This window comes from Pleurodeles waltl, chromosome 8, assembly GCF_031143425.1.
Source record: "Pleurodeles waltl isolate 20211129_DDA chromosome 8, aPleWal1.hap1.20221129, whole genome shotgun sequence".
Taxonomy (NCBI): domain Eukaryota; kingdom Metazoa; phylum Chordata; class Amphibia; order Caudata; family Salamandridae; genus Pleurodeles; species Pleurodeles waltl.
In genome coordinates this window covers 1,501,554,732-1,501,574,923 of record NC_090447.1, presented here as the reverse complement: position 1 = coordinate 1,501,574,923, position 20,192 = coordinate 1,501,554,732, and the positions used below count along the sequence as shown (strand labels likewise).

The 20,192-nt window shown below is 43.3% G+C and overlaps 1 protein-coding gene across 1 annotated transcript in view; it reads left to right on the top strand.

Moving 5' to 3' along the window:
• The window catches only part of CREG1 (cellular repressor of E1A stimulated genes 1), a 58,373-nt gene extending 38,665 nt beyond the window's left edge, over window positions 1-19,708 (top strand). The window contains exon 4 of the mRNA XM_069202762.1: window positions 18,542-19,708. The gene's annotated coding sequence lies outside the window, so the exon portion shown is untranslated. The remainder of the gene's footprint in view (window positions 1-18,541) is intronic.
• The last annotated feature ends 484 nt before the right edge of the window (window positions 19,709-20,192 follow it).

Sequence of the window (20,192 nt, the reverse complement as noted above, 5' to 3'; positions counted from 1 at the left end):
GCATCCCTATTAAGAATGATGCTTAACAGACAGAAGGGACGACTCCCAATAAATAAACAGTGATAGTAACTAAGCATAAATAGCAATACTACACAATATCGGGATCCACGGGTCATCTGCCATGGACATCCGCTTCTAAGATATTGTTTGTTAGACCCACCCCGTTATCACATCATTCCAAACATTTATTTTATGTAATTCATACATACCCTGTAGGTCACCAATCACTAGATCAAGCCAAAGGTCCGCTCAAAACATCCTCACTTAGAGTCGTTTGACTTGTGGGGTTCAGTCAATTTCGACCTGCACCTAGTGGAACCCTTGAACATTATATAGTGAAAGCGCAACATTTCAATCAAAGAAAGCAATCTTAGAAAAGTACAGATCGTTGCAGAAACACCAAAAAGTACCATTTAAAATTCGTGCAAACCTCCCTGTGTGACATGAATCACCAGTTACATAATCAGAAATAGATGCTACTGCACATCTGTACAGATCCCACAGTATAATGCTGAACCTAGCGCACAACGTTCCATGCATCCTTCGTCTTGCAATATAATGTTAGGTCTACAAAGACTGTAATCACAACCCCAGCAGTACCCTTCACGTCCCATTCAAACAGTCCCATGTCATTGCTGCTGCGCACTTGTTAAAGCCGCCAGTGTTATAAAAAGACATGTCCCACAGCGTTCAAAACATCCCGTCATGAAATAAAGCGTCAGAACGCAATGCCACAGCACTCATTCCGCTGTCACAGCACCCACCGCAGCAGTTATTTAGACCCATGTACTCAGCCAATGACGCCCATTCCACTGTCACAGCTCCCACTCCAGCCGTTACATCAACCCCCGCTCGCATGCCAGATTAAAAGTTACCCCTGAGGGGTACTTGGTAACTGCCACTCCCATGATGCATATATTACCCACCCTCCGACGCTTACCTACAATGAAGATGAGCCAAAGCCCGTACCGCACCGTAGAAGAGGAGAGAAAACCCGCGCCAAACTTTGGGCGGGCTTAAATAACGGGCCAGTTAACGAGAAATGCAACACCTGTGCCTGACCCGGAGGCGACGTGATAAAAACCTCTCGGCCATCTTGGACAATGAACGATGAAACCAAAATAGCGTGTTCCGTCGGAACCCATAACCCGGCAACTACGATGGCAAAACCCACTGCTGTAAACAACAATATCAAAACAAGCATTTTCAATGCAACAGGTCTCGCATTTGCTTGAGTTAGAGCTATAAGTATTGTAAACTCCTAACTGGACTTTTCTTGCCACACAAATTAAAAGAAAAAAAACCGCAGCGCGATCGGACTATGTAAAATGCAGCACGATCGTCCTGAAATTGAAAACGGAAAAACAGATCGCGCTATGTAAACCGCCGCGCGATCACGCTGTGTGGAAAATAAACAGATAAAGTAGTCTGGAAACCATGAGGAAAACATAGAGCCTCGTATGTTTTAAGTAGTTTACCGGTGCTGTGTAGGTGTGCGAAACACTGGAAAAGGGATGACGTATGCATGCCTTTCACAAATAAAAGCAAGCGGGTTTTAAAAGGCAAGCCCAAAGAAAGTGACTGACGTGACATGGGCATGGTTGGAAGCCGAAAGAGATATTACTACAGGGGTCGGAGCGCTTTGTGCTCGCCCCTAAATACTCTGATCAAATTTACCAGCCATCATAAACTGTTTTGAGCATAGAGCAATAGAGATATCCCCCTCAGCGGAATCAATTAGAGCAGAGATAGATATAAGGGAATGAAAGAACTCATCCAAAAGATATTTGATGCACGCTTATGGTGCAAATTGTGTGGATACAGGAGATGCAAGTGAGACCAATAATATAGCAAATTGCACAAGAGCTGGAGAGGCTGGTGATTTGTCCACATACTGCGTACTTTCAAGGGAATTGGCAGTGTGCCCAATGGTAAGAGGTCCTTGCTGATTTGGAAAAGTGCGTACAGATGATGTGGAGAAGTTAATATTGGTGAGAAGCAAGTTGAATTACAGGCTCATTAGCTTAGTCAAATTCTAAGACTGAAGACAAACCGGTTTCCCTAAAATTAGGAGACACCATAATTTCTAGTACAACAGATTTCTAGTATAACAGATTATCTGGGGAGGTAATTTGAACAACATTGACAAAAAGCTATGTAGATTGTTCTAAATATTTAGGCCATGGTCACTGGCATTCCAGGACAATGGAAACCGGAGATTTGTACATGTATTCAGAGTTCAAAGTCACGGTAAGAGGGGATTTTGATACGTGGGTCATCTTTCACAGTAGGTTACTTTCCAACAGCCTGGCTCTTCAGAAATAGAGCTGTACTGCATATCAAGGGTTACTCCAAACTATTGCAAAGATTTACATCCAAGATTCGCCCCTCCCTTGCCCCCTGCCAGCCCCCACAACACCAAGAGAATGAAGTCGGAAGCACTTGAATAGTCATTCAAGGAAGAGGAGTTAGTAACCATAGAGGATGGTGAAACAGGGACTGAATAGTCCTTGGGCCCTCAAATTGAATGGGCTGAAAGCAGGATGTGTTTCTCCTAGCGCCCACTTCCTGCTTTGGCGTTTCCAACATTGTGCTCTTCAGACTAGACTATTCGGATGAAGCTTCCCCATGGAGCCATGAATCTCTCAACTTGCGCATTGCTGCAGCTTACTTACTACTGTGATTGGGCAAATGGTCCCATAAACCCCTCCATCTAGAACACCTTAGCAGTGGCTCATTAGACAGAATATTACTTTAAAGGTGCTCTGGTGTTTTCACAGGAAAAAGCGTAATGATATCCCACAAAGAATAATAATCTGCTCAAAATCCTAGACAAAAGGGGAAATTCACTGTCCTCTTTCAAGAACTCCTTTTGACACAATTGCTGTGAACAGCATGAATTGCCTACAGGCCTATTCTTGACACAAAGGTGCATCCTAGTGGCACTGAGCTCCACACCAAACCACCCTGCCAGCCTCTACCTCCTTAAACATGTTTCACTATAGGAAAAAGATTGTTAGAGCGATTCTGAATTGAACAACAAATCCTTTATCAAACAGCCCTTGGGGTCTCACCCACAAAGAAAGGGACAAAGCCATTTCTCTCGTACACAAAGTTTCATGGAATGCTAGGTTCCAATACATTCTCCATACTTGACACCTGCACATCTCCAAACATTTTACGATACAGCTAATGCCCACTGCCCCTGCTGCTTTGCTGTCACCGCAAGCATGGCACACATATTCTGTACCTGCCCCGTTCTAGCCTCCTACTGGAGTCAATTATGTACCATATTGACCACAGTGATGGACGACAAGACCTTTTTACCCCAGAGAGTTGCCTATTAGGCCTATTGAGGTTCTCAAAGAAAGGAAGGATGACTAGCAGGTTGATAGATCTCGCCCTGTTACTAGGTGCTCTATCGCCATGAAATGGAAATCTCCTTCTCCGATGCATGTTCTCACAGGCGTGTACTAGTATTCCAGTGGGCTGAGATGGAGCTTGAGGCCCTGCACAGGGAGGAGGCCAGAGGGCTCCGGAAACACCCCATCGCAGCAGTGGGATGAACTGACACTTGCCTTCCAAGAACACACTAAAGATGACCGCATACCCCCTTGAATTACTGGGATGCCACATAATTGGATAGGTTGCCCTCTTCCGCCTCCTGTCCATTGTGGTATTCAGAACTCCACCCGCTAGATCTCTCACTCACTCCCCTACTCTCCTGAGGCTCCTCATCGGTCCGGGTAGCCCACAAGGAGCCCTAACATATTACACCGATATCCAGTGGCTACAGATTCAGCAGACAGACCCTCACTGGAATTTACACACGTTTTCTCGATGTTGCCCTCCACAAAATCAGTCACCTGACTCGTCATACCTGTCCTTTAGATTTTGAACTTTTTATTTTCTTTACATGGTTTGTTAGCCTGCTTCTTACCCTCAAGGTTGGTAATGAGGTACAAATTAACACTGACACAGTTTAATGACTTGGTTAACCGACTGATATACTCTTTGAAGCCATTATAGAAGACGACTTATCCAAATTGCAATCATGTGAACTCCTACCTAAATGGCTGGCTATATTGTTTACTAAAAACTCACAATTAAAATGCTTTAAGAAAGAGAGAATACCCTGTCAAAGTAAGAGGAAGAGCATTCCTGATGCAGATCAGAAATGGCACGGAATGCTTTCCCAGTAGAGATTATGCAGGCAAAGATCATTTGGTTTTCAGCAAAGAGTTGAAAACTTTGTTATTCCCAAACTGAATGTACCATTTATCTAGCCAAAGTGCCCAGAGATTTACAGTAACTGCTGTTTGCAATTTCCTTTTAGAGCTATAAGGCTCATCTGAAGGTGATTGTATGCTGTAAAAGACAAAAGAATATCACAAATGCTGGCCCTAAAAGTAATCTAAATCTTTTGAAGACGGCGGCCGAGAACTATAAATCTACATACGGAAACATTTTCCATCCCTTCAGATTTGGAGACTAAGGCCCTCATTATGACGCCAAAGTCTTGCGTCGGGATGACCACATATGCGGCCGTCTCTCCGCGGTACCTACTACGAGTTTCCTGGTGGGAAGGCGGGCGGAAACATACCAAAACATTGACACTGGCTCGTAATAGAGTTGGTGGCAATGTTGTGGTGCGTCGGGTACAACAGCATCCGTTGCGCAGTGAAAAGCGTGACGGGGCTATCCATGGGGGCTCCTGCGCTTTCCATGCCAAGTGCATGGGCAGTGCAGGAGACCGCATGGGGCCCCCTGCACCTCCTTTCCACCAGCCTTTGCATGGCGGTTGGACTGCCATGCAAAGGCATGTGGAAAGGGGACTCGCTGCCCTGGCGGATTGAGACTGCTGGCACCGCCAGGCCGTCTGCAACCTGGTGGAGCCGGCGGCCAGACCGTGGCGGCTCCTCCACGGTCATAATGTGGCGGTCGGACCGCCCCTGTCAGAAGTGTTCAGAGCGCCACCGCGAGTCTGGCAGTCCATGGACCGCCAGACACATAATGAGGCCCTAAATCTTTTTTTATTGTAGTCCTGGGGTTTTCTGATGCCAAATAAACTCATTGAAGTACATTGAATCTTACCAAAAACGGGACTGGGAGTTTTGTCAGTAGTGTTTCAAATTCAAATTTAAGATGTTCTCACTTATTAAAATGCTGGTCTAAGTCTTCCAAATAAAGCCTCTGCAAGGAAACCACTGCCTTTTGTATTCTAAGACTAGATGGTCTAAATGCATATTCAATTCCAATTTTGAAATCACTGTAGCAAAATACCTTCTTTGAATCAAAATAGTTTGACAATTTCTATACCTGTTGAACTTTCTAGCTTAACAGTTTATTCTGCCAATAATACTTAAATGTGGTGTGTCCCATATGAAAAGTTCTCCACTAAAGTCATCTGTTAATATACTAAGCATACTACAAGTACATTTCTACATTGACTAACAATTTCTAAACCCAAGTATTGAACTTTGTATTACAGGATGTAAACCCACCTGTTTATTGCAGGATTTCAGGCTGTTCTTTCAGTGTTAATCATTAATCCTGATATATTTGAAATATCTGCTGGACGTGCTTTGAACAAGAGCCCTTCTTTCCACCAGACCTGATTGAACCTGATAGGACAACTGTCTGCATTTAAGCCATAGCGGCCAAGTTTACCGTTTGGCTACATATGATGTTTCCTCGTTTTAACTGTACTTGGGTGTGACATTTTGATTTCTTTCATATGAAACTTTGCGACACTTTATTGTGCGTAAAACAAAGTGACAATTCCTAATACAAAGAAGGAAATTTCGGATGTTACCATCTCGTGTGCAATGTTAGGATCTAGAAATGGCCATAAACTGCGTAAAGCGTCTGCTTCCGCATCCAGGGGATAGGTTTTCAATCTTTGTTGTGAGGCAGTGTAATAGGAAGGTAACCTAGATCAGAAGGCTGAATCACCTGCTGCTGAGAATTGTGTGCAACTTCACATATGCCAGTTTATTTGGACAGTGTGAGGAGCTTACACTGAAATGAATGACTTCAGTCTCTGTGTCCAGAACCATCAGAGGGGATTTCCCTAAGAGTTTGGGAAATACCCAGAAAATATGGGGCATTGGTTGAGTGGTACATAGGCTCCTGAACAAAATAAGAGACACACTGGAAGGACTTGAGACCCTTCCGGGTGAGTAGCGCGCTTAACAAATTACTGATTGATTGACTGAACATCTCTGACTTACTGGCATCCATTTGATATGGTGAGCTCTGATTGTTCTCCAGCTTGCACGGACAAAACACAGACGCTGCACGACAGAGCTCACTGTGCAGGGGCACGGGTCAGCCGGAGCTCTGAGATAAGTGGGAACTAATAGTTTATCATTAATTTTTAAAAAAATTATCCGTACCTGCCAGAAAAACCCATCGGATTATTTTGTTATGTTTTTGAAAGTTATGAGAAGGCATGCTGGAGAACAAAGGGAGTATTAAAAAATAAAGCAGTGCACATATCTAAAAGACTGACTGGAGGGCTCTTAGCTTCATCCTACCTTCTGCAAACTAAAACTTAATTCCACAGTTTGAGCAGGACAGGAATTTAGGACAGGTGTCTTTATTTCCTTATTCTCTCCATCGTAGCTGTCACTGCAAAATGTGTGTACTGCGCCAAGAGCCTCTTCCCAGCATTCAGCTGGCGACCACTCATAACTGACTGCGGCCGGTGGCACCTCAAGACATGGTGGGAGGTGGAGGCTAGAGACACTCGCGTAGAGGTAACCACACCAGATAACCATTCCCTTCAACCCCACACAAGCCTCAGAAGTGGCAATATTGGATCTCTGTCCCTGGATCCGGCAAGTGGCTTGGGCTGGAACATCGCGAGCCACGGCAGGCTGTGCTCACAGGAGCTTTGAAACTGCGTGTGGCAATGCGGGATAACTGCCAGTGTGTGTCACGCTAATCCCTCATGAGTGACTCTCGTCAGGCCTGTTAAAATCACATTCAATGAGGCCTTGCTGACTTTAGTGAAAGTGAAACGCCTATTGAATTCATTGTTGCCCATAGAAAGACCCACTCACAACTGTTGAAGGTTTTTTTTAATCTATGCTAATCAGGTTAATAGAGACCCCCATAAAATTCAACAAAGAGCTTTTTTTTTTTAAAAAAAAAAAAGGTTAATAGAGACCCCCTCACTAAGCAGCTCGTCAACTAAACTTGCTGCCAGAAGAGTCTGACAAAGTTAATGTGTTATTATAAATACTACTGTCTGAAATCATCTGAGCCAATATTTCCTCTGGCTGCTGTGCTGACAGGTTAGCAAATATATAGTTTATATTTGAGAGAGATGGGTACAAATAGCCCACACGTTTTTGAATCACCCTTCTTAATAGTCAGATATATAGAAGTTTCTCAGCAGTTCAGCAGGTGAACAAGAGAACTGCAGAGTGACTACATTCTGAAAAAGCAGTGGGAGTATTGGCGTCAATTCTCATAGGAAATTTCTTTGGGACTCCTCCTAGCCCTGCTTCTCTCCTGATTGCTAAAAGTCAAGCGAAATCACACCTGTGAACTCTGCAATATCCTTTATTAGTTTAGTTTTTTTTCATATCGCTTAGCATTGAATGAATACAGGTATGTAGTCGGCTAGATCCTTTTAAAAAAAAACTCAAAATCTGCATCTATCAAACCTATAAAAATAATTTTCTTTGTTTCTGTAAACCTGTTCTGATTCAGCACAGAATCAATTTGAAAATTGAAAATTTGAGGTTTAGTGAAATTATATGTTCGATGGCATATGTTGCTGCAGATACACATGTTTCGCACAGTCCGCTGCCTGGTGTTGGGCTCGGAGTATTACAAGTTGTTTTTCTTCGAAGAAGTCTTTTTTGGTCACAGGACCGAAGGACTCCTCCCTCTTCGGCTCCATTGCGCATGGGCATCGACTCCATCTTAGATTGTTTTTTTCCGCTGTCGGGTTCGGACGTATTCCTTTTCGCTCCGTGTTTCGGTTCGGAAAGTTAGTCAGAATCTCGGAAGAAAGCGTCGGTATTGTTCCGTTCGGTATCGGGATAGTTAGGTACATCGACACCGATCATCGGAAGACTTTGGGGTAGCTTCGATCCCCCGTCGGGGCCTGGTCGGCCCGACCGCGTGCGACATCGAAGCCGATGGAACGGACCCCGTTTCGTTTCTGCCCAAAATGTCACAGTAAGTATCCTTATACAGATCAGCACTTGGTCTGTAACTTGTGCTTGTCCCCCGAGCACAAGGAGGATACCTGTGAGGCCTGTCGAGCCTTCCGGTCCAGAAAAACACTCCGGGACCGAAGAGCCAGGCGTCTACAAATGGCGTCCACGCCGACAAAACAACGTTTCGACGACGAAGAGGAAACATTCTCGGTTCCGGAATCAGAATCCGGAGACTCCGACGTCGAACAACAGCAACAAACAGTGAGTAAGACGTCGAAAATTAAAACCATCGAGAAGACAAAAGCCCAGGGGACGCCACTGCCAACAGGCCATGGCTCGACCCATAAAACCGGCGAGCCGTCGAAGGCGCCGAAAAAGGGCACGCCCATAGCGAAGACACCCGACTCCGGTCGAGGGACCGCCATGGAGCAACCTCGGAGCCGAGATAGCGGCTCCGAGAGGCAAAAACAAGATGCCGGCACCGAAAAACATCGGCACCGAGACACCCTGCCGAAAGCCACAAAAATTCTGTCGGTGCCGAAGCCGAAAAAAGATTCTCTCTCGGCGCCGAAAAGTTCCACACCTCCATCCTACACAGAGGAACAAGGAATAAGTGGCCAGATGCACAGATTTGGACAAGAGCTCCAAAGTGTAGAATCAGACTACACACAAAAGAGACTGTACATCCAGCAAGACACAGGGAAGATATCAACCCTTCCCCCAATAATGAGAAAAAGAAGGATCGGACTTCTCAAGGATGACGCACAACCACAAGCCAAAGTGGTTAAAAAAGTCACGCCTCCGCCCTCTCCTCCACAACAGGCATCGCCGGCACAAACACCGCCACAAATGCACTCACCAGCGCAAACTACCATAAGTCAAGATAATCAGGATCAAGACGCTTGGGACCTATATGACACCCCAGTGCCGGACAATGATCCCGATTCATACCCCACAAAGCCATCACCGCCAGAGGACAGTACCTCATACTCGCAACTGGTGGCTAGGGCAGCAGAATTCCACAATGTCCAACTGCATTCCGATCCTATAGAGGATGATTTTTTATTTAACACCCTCTCGGCTACACATAGCCAATATCAATGTCTCCCAATGCTACCAGGGATGTTACGGCACGCAAAACAAATTTTTGAAGAGCCCGTAAAATCAAGAGCCATCACCCCAAGGGTGGATAAGAAATACAAACCACCACCCACAGACCCAGTGTTTATTACTTCGCAGTTACCACCTGACTCCGTAGTAGTAGGGGCAGCTCGCAAAAGAGCAAATTCCCATACATCTGGCGACGCCCCACCTCCGGACAAAGAAAGCAGAAAATTTGATGCGGCAGGAAAAAGAGTAGCATCACAGGCAGCCAACCAGTGGCGCATCGCAAATTCTCAAGCGCTGCTGGCCCGATATGACCGCGCACACTGGGATGAGATGCAACTTCTCATAGACCATCTTCCACAGGAATACCAAAAAAGGGCGCAGCAAATAGTTGAAGAGGGACAAACGATCTCAAACAATCAAATCCGCTCTTCAATGGACGCAGCCGATACTGCAGCGAGAACAGTCAACACTGCTGTCACCATAAGGAGACACGCTTGGCTCCGCACTTCAGGCTTCAAACCGGAAATCCAGCAGGCTGTCCTTAATATGCCCTTCAACGAGAAACAACTTTTTGGCCCTGAAGTGGACACAGCCATTGAAAAACTTAAAAAGGACACAGACACGGCCAAAGCCATGGGCGCACTCTACTCCCCGCAGAGCAGAGGCTCTTTTAGAAAAACTCCATTTAGAGGGGGGTTTCGTGGCCAACCCACAGACACCACCAGCCAACAAACAAGAACCACACCATATCAGGGTTCATTCCAAAGAGGAGGTTTCAGGGGATATAGAGGGGGTCAATTCCCAAGGAGTAGGGGAAGATTCCAGACTCCAAAAACACCTCCACCTAAACAGTGACTTTCAAGTCACACAACCCCTTCACTCAACACCAGTGGGGGGAAGACTAAGCCAATTCTACCAATCTTGGCAGCAGATTACAACAGACAATTGGGTATTAGCAATAATCCAACATGGCTATTGCATAGAATTCCACAAATTCCCACCAAACATCCCTCCAAAAACACGCAAAATGTCACCTCAACATTTAGAACTTTTAGGACTAGAAGTTTAAGCACTACTGCAAAAGGATGCAATAGAGTTAGTACCAATACAACAAAAAAACACAGGAGTTTACTCCCTGTACTTTCTAATTCCAAAAAAAGACAAAACATTAAGACCAATATTAGATCTCAGGACACTAAATACCTACATCATATCGGACCACTTTCACATGGTCACACTACAAGACATCATTCCACTGCTCAAACAGCAAGATTACATGACCACATTAGACCTAAAAGATGCGTACTTTCATATACCGATACACCCTTCTCACAGAAAGTACCTAAGGTTCGTATTCAAAGGAATACATTACCAATTCAAAGTGTTGCCATTCGGAATAACAACTGCACCAAGAGTATTCACAAAATGTCTAGCAGTAGTAGCAGCACATATCAGGAGACAACAGATACATGTGTTTCCTTACCTAGACGATTGGCTAATCAAGACCAACACAGTAAAAAAGTGCACAAACGACACCACATATGTCATACAAACCCTTCACAAACTGGGTTTCTCCATCAACTATACAAAGTCACACCTCGAACCGTGTCGGACACAACAATATCTAGGGGCAACCATCAACACATCAAAAGGAATTGCCACTCCAAGTCCACAAAGAGTGCAAGCATTCCACAAGTTAATAAGTGCTATGTTTCCAAACCAAAAGATACAAGCAAAATTTGTGCTAAAACTTCTAGGCATGATGTCATCATGCATAGCCATTGTCCCAAACGCAAGACTACACATGCGACCCTTACAACAGTGCCTAGCATCACAATGGTCACAGGCACAGGGTCAACTTCAAGATCTGGTGTTGGTAGACCGCCAAACATACCTCTCGCTTCTATGGTGGAACAGCAACAATTTAAACAAAGGGCGGACATTTCAGGACCCAGTGCCTCAATACGTTATAACAACAGATGCTTCCATGACAGGGTGGGGAGCACACCTCAATCACCACAGCATTCAAGGACAATGGGATGTACACCAAACAAAATTTCATATCAATTACCTAGAACTGTTAGCAGTATTTCTAGCGTTAAAAGCCTTTCAACCCATAATAACACACAAATACATTCTTGTCAAAACAGACAACATGACAACAATGTATTATTTAAACAAACAAGGAGGAACACACTCAACACAATTGTGTCTCCTAACACAAAAAATATGGCAGTGGGCGACTCACAACAACATTCGCCTAATAGCACAATTTATTCCAGGGATCCAAAACCAACTAGCAGACAACCTTTCGCGAGACCACCAACAAGTCCACGAATGGGAAATTCACCCCCAAGTTCTGAACAAGTACTTTCAAATTTGGGGAACACCCCAGATAGATTTGTTCGCAACAAAAGAAAACGCAAAATGCCAAAACTTCGCATCCAGGTACCCACACCGCGAATCACAAGGCAAGGCTCTATGGATGAGTTGGTCAGGGATATTTGCATACGCTTTTCCCCCTCTCCCTCTCCTTCCATATCTAGTAAACCAGTTGAGTCAAAACCAACTCAAACTCATACTGATAGCACCCACATGGGCAAGACAACCTTGGTATACAACTCTACTAGACCTTTCACTAGTACCGCATGTCAAACTACCCAACAGACCAGATCTGTTAACACAACACAAACAACAGATCAGGCATCCAAACCCAGCATCATTGAATCTGGCAATTTGGCTCCTGAAATCCTAGAATTCGGACACTTAGACCTCACACAAGAATGTATGGAGGTCATAAAACAAGCTAGAAAAGCTTCCACTAGACACTGCTATGCATCTAAGTGGAAAAGATTTGTTTGCTACTGCCATACCAATCAAATCCAACCATTGCATGCCTCTACAAAGGACATAGTGGGATACTTACTACATTTGCAAAAAGCGAATCTCGCTTTTTCATCTATAAAAATACACCTCGCAGCAATATCTGCTTACCTACAAACTACTCATTCATCGTCTCTATTTAGAATACCAGTTATTAAAGCATTCATGGAAGGGCTAAAAAGAATTATACCACCAAGAACACCACCAGTTCCTTCATGGAACCTTAACATCGTCTTAACAAGACTCATGGGTCCACCTTTCGAACCCATGCATTCCTGTGAAATGCAATATCTAACCTGGAAAGTCGCATTTCTCATTGCAATTACATCCCTCAGAAGAGTAAGTGAAATACAGGCATTTACCATACAAGAACCATTTATTCAAATACACAAAAATAAAATAGTTCTAAGAACAAATCCAAAATGTCTACCAAAAGTAATCTCACCATTCCATTTAAATCAAACAGTAGAATTGCCAGTGTTCTTCCCACAACCAGATTCCGTGGCTGAAAGGGCACTACATACATTAGACATCAAAAGAGCACTAATGTACTACATTGACAGAACAAAGCTAATCAGGAAAACAAAACAACTGTTCATAGCTTTTCAAAAACCACACATAGGAAATCCAATCTCTAAACAAGGCATTGCTAGATGGATAGTCAGATGTATTCAAACATGCTATCTTAAAGCCAAAAGAGAATTGCCTATTACACCAAAGGCACACTCAACCAGAAAGAAAGGTGCTACAATGGCCTTTCTAGGAAACATTCCTATGAGCGAAATATGTAAGGCTGCAACCTGGTCTACGCCTCATACATTTACTAAACACTACTGTGTAGACGTACTAAATGCACAACAAGCTACAGTGGGCCAAGCTGTACTAAGAACATTATTCCAAACTACTTCAACTCCTACAGGCTAAACCACCGCTTTTAGGGGAGGTAACTGCTTTATAGTCTATGCGAAACATGTGTATCTGCAGCAACATATGCCATCGAACTGAAAATGTCACTTACCCAGTGTACATCTGTTCGTGGCATTAGTCGCTGCAGATTCACATGTACCCTCCCGCCTCCCCGGGAAGCCTGTAGCCGTTTAGAAGTACATCTTAAATCTTAAACATTTGTACATTTGTAAATAATTATTATAAACTTTTTATGTACATACGTATTCACTCCATTGCATGGGCACTATTTATAGCAAACAACTCCATCCTCACCCTCTGCGGGGAAAACAATCTAAGATGGAGTTGACGCCCATGCGCAATGGAGCCGAAGAGGGAGGAGTCCTTCGGTCCCGTGACCAAAAACGACTTCTTCGAAGAAAAACAACTTGTAATACTCCGAGCCCAACACCAGGCAGCGGACTGTGCGAAACATGTGAATCTGCAGCGACTAATGCCACGAACAGATGTACACTGGGTAAGTGACATTTTCATTTTCAATTACAGTTCGATTAAAGCTGCAACACTGGGAATTTACTCCAACATGTTATTGTATGTTTATCTTTCTCAACCTCCATAATTAATTCCATTGATCTAACTCTGAGTCCAGACTTTCTGAACAGTAAGAAAGACATACCTACTACCAGGCATGGTAAGTTACTGACCCGGCTTCCTGTTGTTGGGATCTTATGCAACTTGCCGGTCACGGGCTTTGACTGCCAGCATGGCTGATGCAGCCTTCCATCATTCTGAAGGTGTTAACATAAATACCACTGAACTGGGTAATAGCAATGCTTGTTCTTTACACACCAGAACAACTTATCTCCCTTCTTTTGAACATCTTGATGCACACTTAGCCAAACCTATATTTATATAAAAAAAGCTCATTAAAATTAATTCTTCGCCACAAAATGACTCTCAAATTATTGCTTAATCTCTAATTGTTTGTTGGTGTTTTTTTTGGTACCATAGGTATGTCCTACATACAGTCTGAGGGCTTGTTTCTGAATTCACAGTAGCTAAAGAAGCTGCTTGAGTGCAGATGATTTGACAGTTTATAAATCAAAAGACTGATGAAGCAGCTGTGTTATTGACCTTAATCCAGATTGATCCATTGAAAATTGACATAAATATTAATGGGCCATCAGAATATCGAGCTCTGCCATGATGGGGCAATTGAGGATGCTTCTGTGTGCATCACTAGCTCCATTCACTTATAGACCCTCTGTGCCACATCGATTAATGCCACAAAATATAAATTCTCATGGCCTTTGGCTTTAAATGGCCAATCACAGAATGTCCTTGGTTATTTCCGGTCTCTTCTAGGGGTGGGCGCAAAATTTTGTGAGACTACCATCAGAAACTTGCAAGGTCGTTGTAGCGAGAGAGAGATCTTCTTGCTGGCCATTGGTGTCTTGTATTTTAACTTCTGTCACACCCTTGTGGCCATTGGATGTAAAGGTGATGCTTTAGTAACCTTCTGTCATTTCCTAACGATCCTGCGAAGGAGGGAAACTGTGCTTGTGTCTTTATGACTTGTGCGTGCTTCTCTCGAATGTTGTGTCGATTTGTATAGCGCACAACTCACCCCGAGTTATTCGAAGAGCCAATGCTTCTGCCTTTTCAGAACTCAAGAAGTGGGAATAGGGCTGTGCTGTGTTGTGAGAGGTTGTTCCATGTCTTGGGTGTGTTGTTAGAGAACGAGGCTGTTAGAGTTTGTGGATTAATTTCCAGGTTGACATCATCTGGAACCTCCTTTATAACGCTCATGAGTACAGCCCCTGAAAGGTGGTTTGAATTCGGATTGGTATTGTAAATCCGAGCTATTCATTCTTATAAATCCTTTTACCCATTTCCATTACCACACACATGAAGCAGTGGGCCTTGGCAAAGCCAGTAAGACTGGCCATTTTAGAAGTGAAAGTGTTTCTTCATTGATTTGGATGTGTGTTTGTGTTACTGGGTGAATCTGAGATTGACAGCAGTTGGAGGGATGTGTCAGCACATGGGTGTGTGAGTGACAGACTCCAGCTAAACACGATTGGCAAATTAGGTGAAAAAATTATCTTGCACTTCATTCCACGGTGGAAGAGCATTATAAATTAGCTTATTTTATTCCACAATAAAAAAAAAATATTTAAACAGTACGAAATATATCAACGGTATTTTAAAGCCTATTCTCAGAAGAGTATTTACATTTTTAAAATAAACAAATTGTTACTTTATGTTAGAATGACTTATATTTCACACAGCTACTCAGTAGCCAAGGTCAGGAGACAACTGATAGTTAGCACTGATTGAAGAGCCATGTTTTCACTTGTTTCTTAAAGGCAGATTGACAAGTCAGGGTCCGCAGTTCTAGAGGCAAGCCGTTGCCCCAAGGAAGGAAGCGGATCTGCTCCCAATCCTGGCCTTCTGCACTCTTGGAGTCACTGCAAGTGCCTTATTAGCTGATCTCAAATTGCGAGAGAGATGATAAAAACTAAACCTAGATCTCAAGTTCTCAGCCCCAGACTGATGAAGGGCTGTGTGTGTCAGTAGCAGCGCTTTAAACAGAATCCTTTTCCTAACCGGCAACCAGTAGCTCACGTAACTATGGAGAGATATGCAATCTCGTCAGCAATTGGAGAAGGAGGCGAGCTGCCGCGTTTTGTACCATCTGAAGTTTCTCCATAAGATACTCAGCTTCTTAACAGTGCCACTCTGGAGGCCTGGTGGAGGAGCATTATTGGGCCAGAAAGCGAGCCAGCAGTTGGAGACAGATCACCAAACACAAGAATTTCAGTCTTCTCAGCATTACATTTAAGCTGATGTTCTGACAACCAGTGAAATATAGTCTGAAGGCAGATCCTGATTAAACTCATGGGGAGCTCACTGCCCTTCTCTCGAAAGAACAAGAGCAGCATCTCGTCAGCAAAGCAGATGACTTCAGCACTTAGAGATTCTGCGAGTCCAGCAAGAGGAGTCAGATATATATTAGAGTGTCGGGCTAAATGTCGATCCCTGCGGAACCCCCACTGGTAGATCCCGTTGGAATCCAGATCTGCTGACTGCTTCCCTTTAAAAAAGAAGACAGCCAATTCAAGGCTTGAGCAGAAATGCCCACTCATGACAGACAGTTCAAGAGGCAGGCATGAGGAACTGTATCACAGGCAGCCGATAGGTCCAGCATTATTAGCTCCGCCTTTCCTCCTCCATCCAGGATGCCTTTGATATATTCGCTGGCCTCCAGGAGCGCGGTGTCAGCTATACCTGGACCTAAGCCCAGACTGGCCGGGATGTAACAGCTTATTAGGCTCAAGAAAACTAGAAAGGTGTGAGTTAACATGTTTTTCCAGAATCTTAGAAAAACCTGGGAGCAAGGAGATAGGTCTGTAATTGTCTGGAACCGCGGGATCTGCTGAGGGTTTCTTTAAAAGAGGAAGGATTGTAGCTTGTTTCCAACCCTAGGAGCCTTAGCCAAATCAAGTGAGGAGTTCAGTACCTGATTTACCAGAGGATTAATTACAGGTGCAGCTAGTCTGCATACTCTGGGAGGACAGAGATCCGAGGGAGACCGGGATTTCAAAGCTCATAATGCCTTTAAAGAGGCATTCACAGAGATGGGTTCAAAACTAGAGTGGGATGCATCCAAAAGCGGTGGTCTAGTCCATTGAATATTATTCACAGTCTTCTCACTCGGAGGAGAAAACTGAGAAAAGACCTGCCTGAATGATTTGAATTTTACTGAAAATAGGAAGCTAACTGCTCACAGCAAACTGTAGCGGGCGGGTGAAAATAAGAGGTCGCAGTAGGCGTGCACATTTTTTAATTAGGTTAAAAATTTGCCTGGACCTATTCCCTGATTCCATGATTTTTGACTGAAGGAATTGTGATTTTGCAGTTTTAATATTAGCATGATATTCTTTCAATGCTCGTTTATAATTATTTTTGTCTACCACATTAAAGGCTTTCCTCCACTTCCTTGACAAGACTTTGCATTTTTTTCCTTTCTGTGAGCAAAGTACTCGAGAACCAGGGACTAGTTACCTTAGCCCTTTTTATCTCAGTCTTACTTAAATTATAAAAGCAATGGATAGAATTATTTACCGTTTTGACTGTGAGGGAGACGGACTGCTGAGAGTGCATTGCTTTCCTGAGATGTTAGGGTGCACATTTGCAATAGTCATAGCCATAGTAGTTGGACTAGAAGCTACTAATGCACTGGCCGGAGTGTGCGTGTGACGTTCCGTCTACACTGCGTTATCATTGCTTTTGATGCACTTTGATCAGACACCAGGTACTTTCATTGGATGTTGGGTGTGCCGGCCCCATCAGCTGTTGCAGTGATAGGTTGATGCATGACCTCAGGGTAGGCAGAGAAGTGCAGGCACCTCAGCCATACCTGAGTGTTGCTTAAAACCAGTGGGAACGTGCAAGCTGGAAACAGCAGGAATTCGAGTCCTGCTGCCCAATGGTCCCATAGAGTGCTGCATTTTTCTTCATGCTTTTGTGCCATAGACTAAGGCAGCCATCTTGAATTGGGAACCTTGTTGTTACACCAAATTGAAGTTGTGTTGTAATTTACTGCTCCCAGAGGTTAAGCTCCATTAAAGGATATATAATGTAATAAAGCAATGCTGCTGCCTTTGCACCACCGGCGCAACACACAGTAGATGATTAGAAGGCCAGTGGGAAGTTCGTCATGATGGTGAGCCGAGAGACGTGCATCTCAACAATTACCCTTCCAGATGCAGACTTCTGTGCAATAGCTATCCTCTGTTGGCCCAGAAAAGGGAATGATGGTGGCAGTAAAGGAAATGGCTGAAAGATGCTGAGAAGATGCTGACAGCATGTGTACTTTCCTATGAGTTGAAGCAATAACTGACACGCTAATAAATCCATAGCATAAGGAGGCTGATTCAAAGCCCCTTTTTCTTAATGTATTTTTACTAAAATATAGTGCATTCATTTTCAGTAGGATGGCGAGAGGGAACGTTGTTTTTCTAGGTGAGATCTAAAAGGGAGAGAGTTGCCTGGAGTTAATTCACTTCCTTAACCTAACCATAGCCTAAAAGTAGAAGCCTTGATTAATGATAATAATAAAAAAAATACTTCAGGTGATTGTGACAAGGAGATGTGCTATCTAAGAACCTCGACACCTTCTGCCAGGCACTACCGGGCACTAGGTTTCATGTTTGGGATTTAATGTTAAAAGCAGCTCCTAAAAATAACGCCACTATGATTATTGATTCCGAGGTTTGATGTTGGTTTGTAATTTTATGATTATCTGCACTAGTCAGTCACTTCACTCTATATAATCTGATTTTTAACTTAGTAGTTTAATGGTGTATTAGTCCTAAGGCATTTCGAACTTCTTTTTAGTTTGTTAAAAATATTTTGAAATGTATTAAATTTAGTTAACAAAACCTTTTTTTTCTTTCCAGGTGGGATATATGCTTGAATAGGCTGCAAGATACTATGAATGGACGATTGCATTTCTGCTGATTTTAAAACTAATTGTAAACTTCTGTGCCTTAAATGGAATTAGATTCAACATGTTTCTTAGAAAACAAATGTGTACCTTTTGGTGGCCCCCTTATAGCACCTGCAGAAGCTTCAGAAATGAATCCACCTGAGCCGAGGACAGCCGTGTGTCCTGCTTTGTTCTTTCTCGTGGACTCTTTTGTTTTGGAATTGTGCCTTTCTTTTCTACATTGTAGATTCCACACGTTGATATTTATGGGTGGTAGTTTGAAATCGCGGCCATCAAACGTGCGCGGATCAATAGATTTTTCAGAGATCGTGTATACAGACAACATTGGGGATGTGGAATAGGAGATTACTCGGAGAGATGTTTCACTGTGGTAAAAGCTAGGTAAAGACCTATTAATCCACTGGAATATATATGAAATTTATGTTGAAATTCCTTGTGTCTTTGGAGGCGAGAGACTCCCAATTCATTTGTTTTTTCGGTGGTGAGGCTGATGGCTTTTTGGGACATCCTTCCCCAGCAAAGCATGTGCAGCATCAAGGTGTCAGAAACATGCTGTTAGACAACATCAATTTATCAGTCATAGGTGATTGCATGGTACTAGAAGAAGCTCTGTGAAGGGGTCTGCGAGGTGACATGATCAGTGCTTTGCAAAGCTGAATGACTGAATAAGTGAAAGGCTCAGGTGATTAGCATTTAGTGATAAAAGTATTTTTAAAGTTCAGATCTCTTCACAGCAGAGTTACATCTTATTGCAAAGATATTGAACCCACCACCCTGCGCACTTGGTTAGAGGAATATTGTGCAATGCAGCATTCACAAAACTCGTAGACAAGTTACACATTTCTTCTAGTAACTTCATGGTTGGGAAATTCATGGATGAATACATTGTGCACAGAAAGGTAGGGAGTATGATTTAAAGAAATCTGAACCCTGGCATCCCTGAATAACTACCTCAGGACTAGCCTCAAGCTCCAGCCATAAGTAGATCAATAATCGTGGACTGCAAGTGTTGCTCTTCATTTGCAAGACACATTCCCATCTGCTTTTCATTTGCTATGTTCCCTTGTTAAAGTAGTACAGTTTGTAACAACATTAAAATTGTTTTTAAAAGAAGAAATGCCAGCTTTCATTATTTTATTGTCTATGCAAGTGTTTAGCTTCACATCAGACATGTAAGCCTACAATATTTTATTCCATTCTTCTCCCACATGTTACTTGGACAAATACATCACAGTGCAGCTTAGTCTCACAAGTCCATGGGTGACTTCTCAGTTTGCTGTTGACTAAAAGAACAAAAATGCTATTAAAAAACACATATTGCAGTTTTATACAAACCAGACATTAATATGTTTAGTCCAAAGACATAGCTGCCAAGGCTTCAGACTGCTTTGTGTGACTTTTTAATAATTTCAGTGTAATTATGAGTGAGATTTCAACAACTGAGTGACACTTTCTCAAGAGCAAAATAAAGCAATGATGATGAAGGAAATGTATAAATATCAGGAATTATACCTATTTGAGCAAGTTGTGCAAAAACTAGATCTTAAAACGGCTGCAAAGCACCATAGATGGAAGGGCACTTCACTAACCTGATTGTTTTG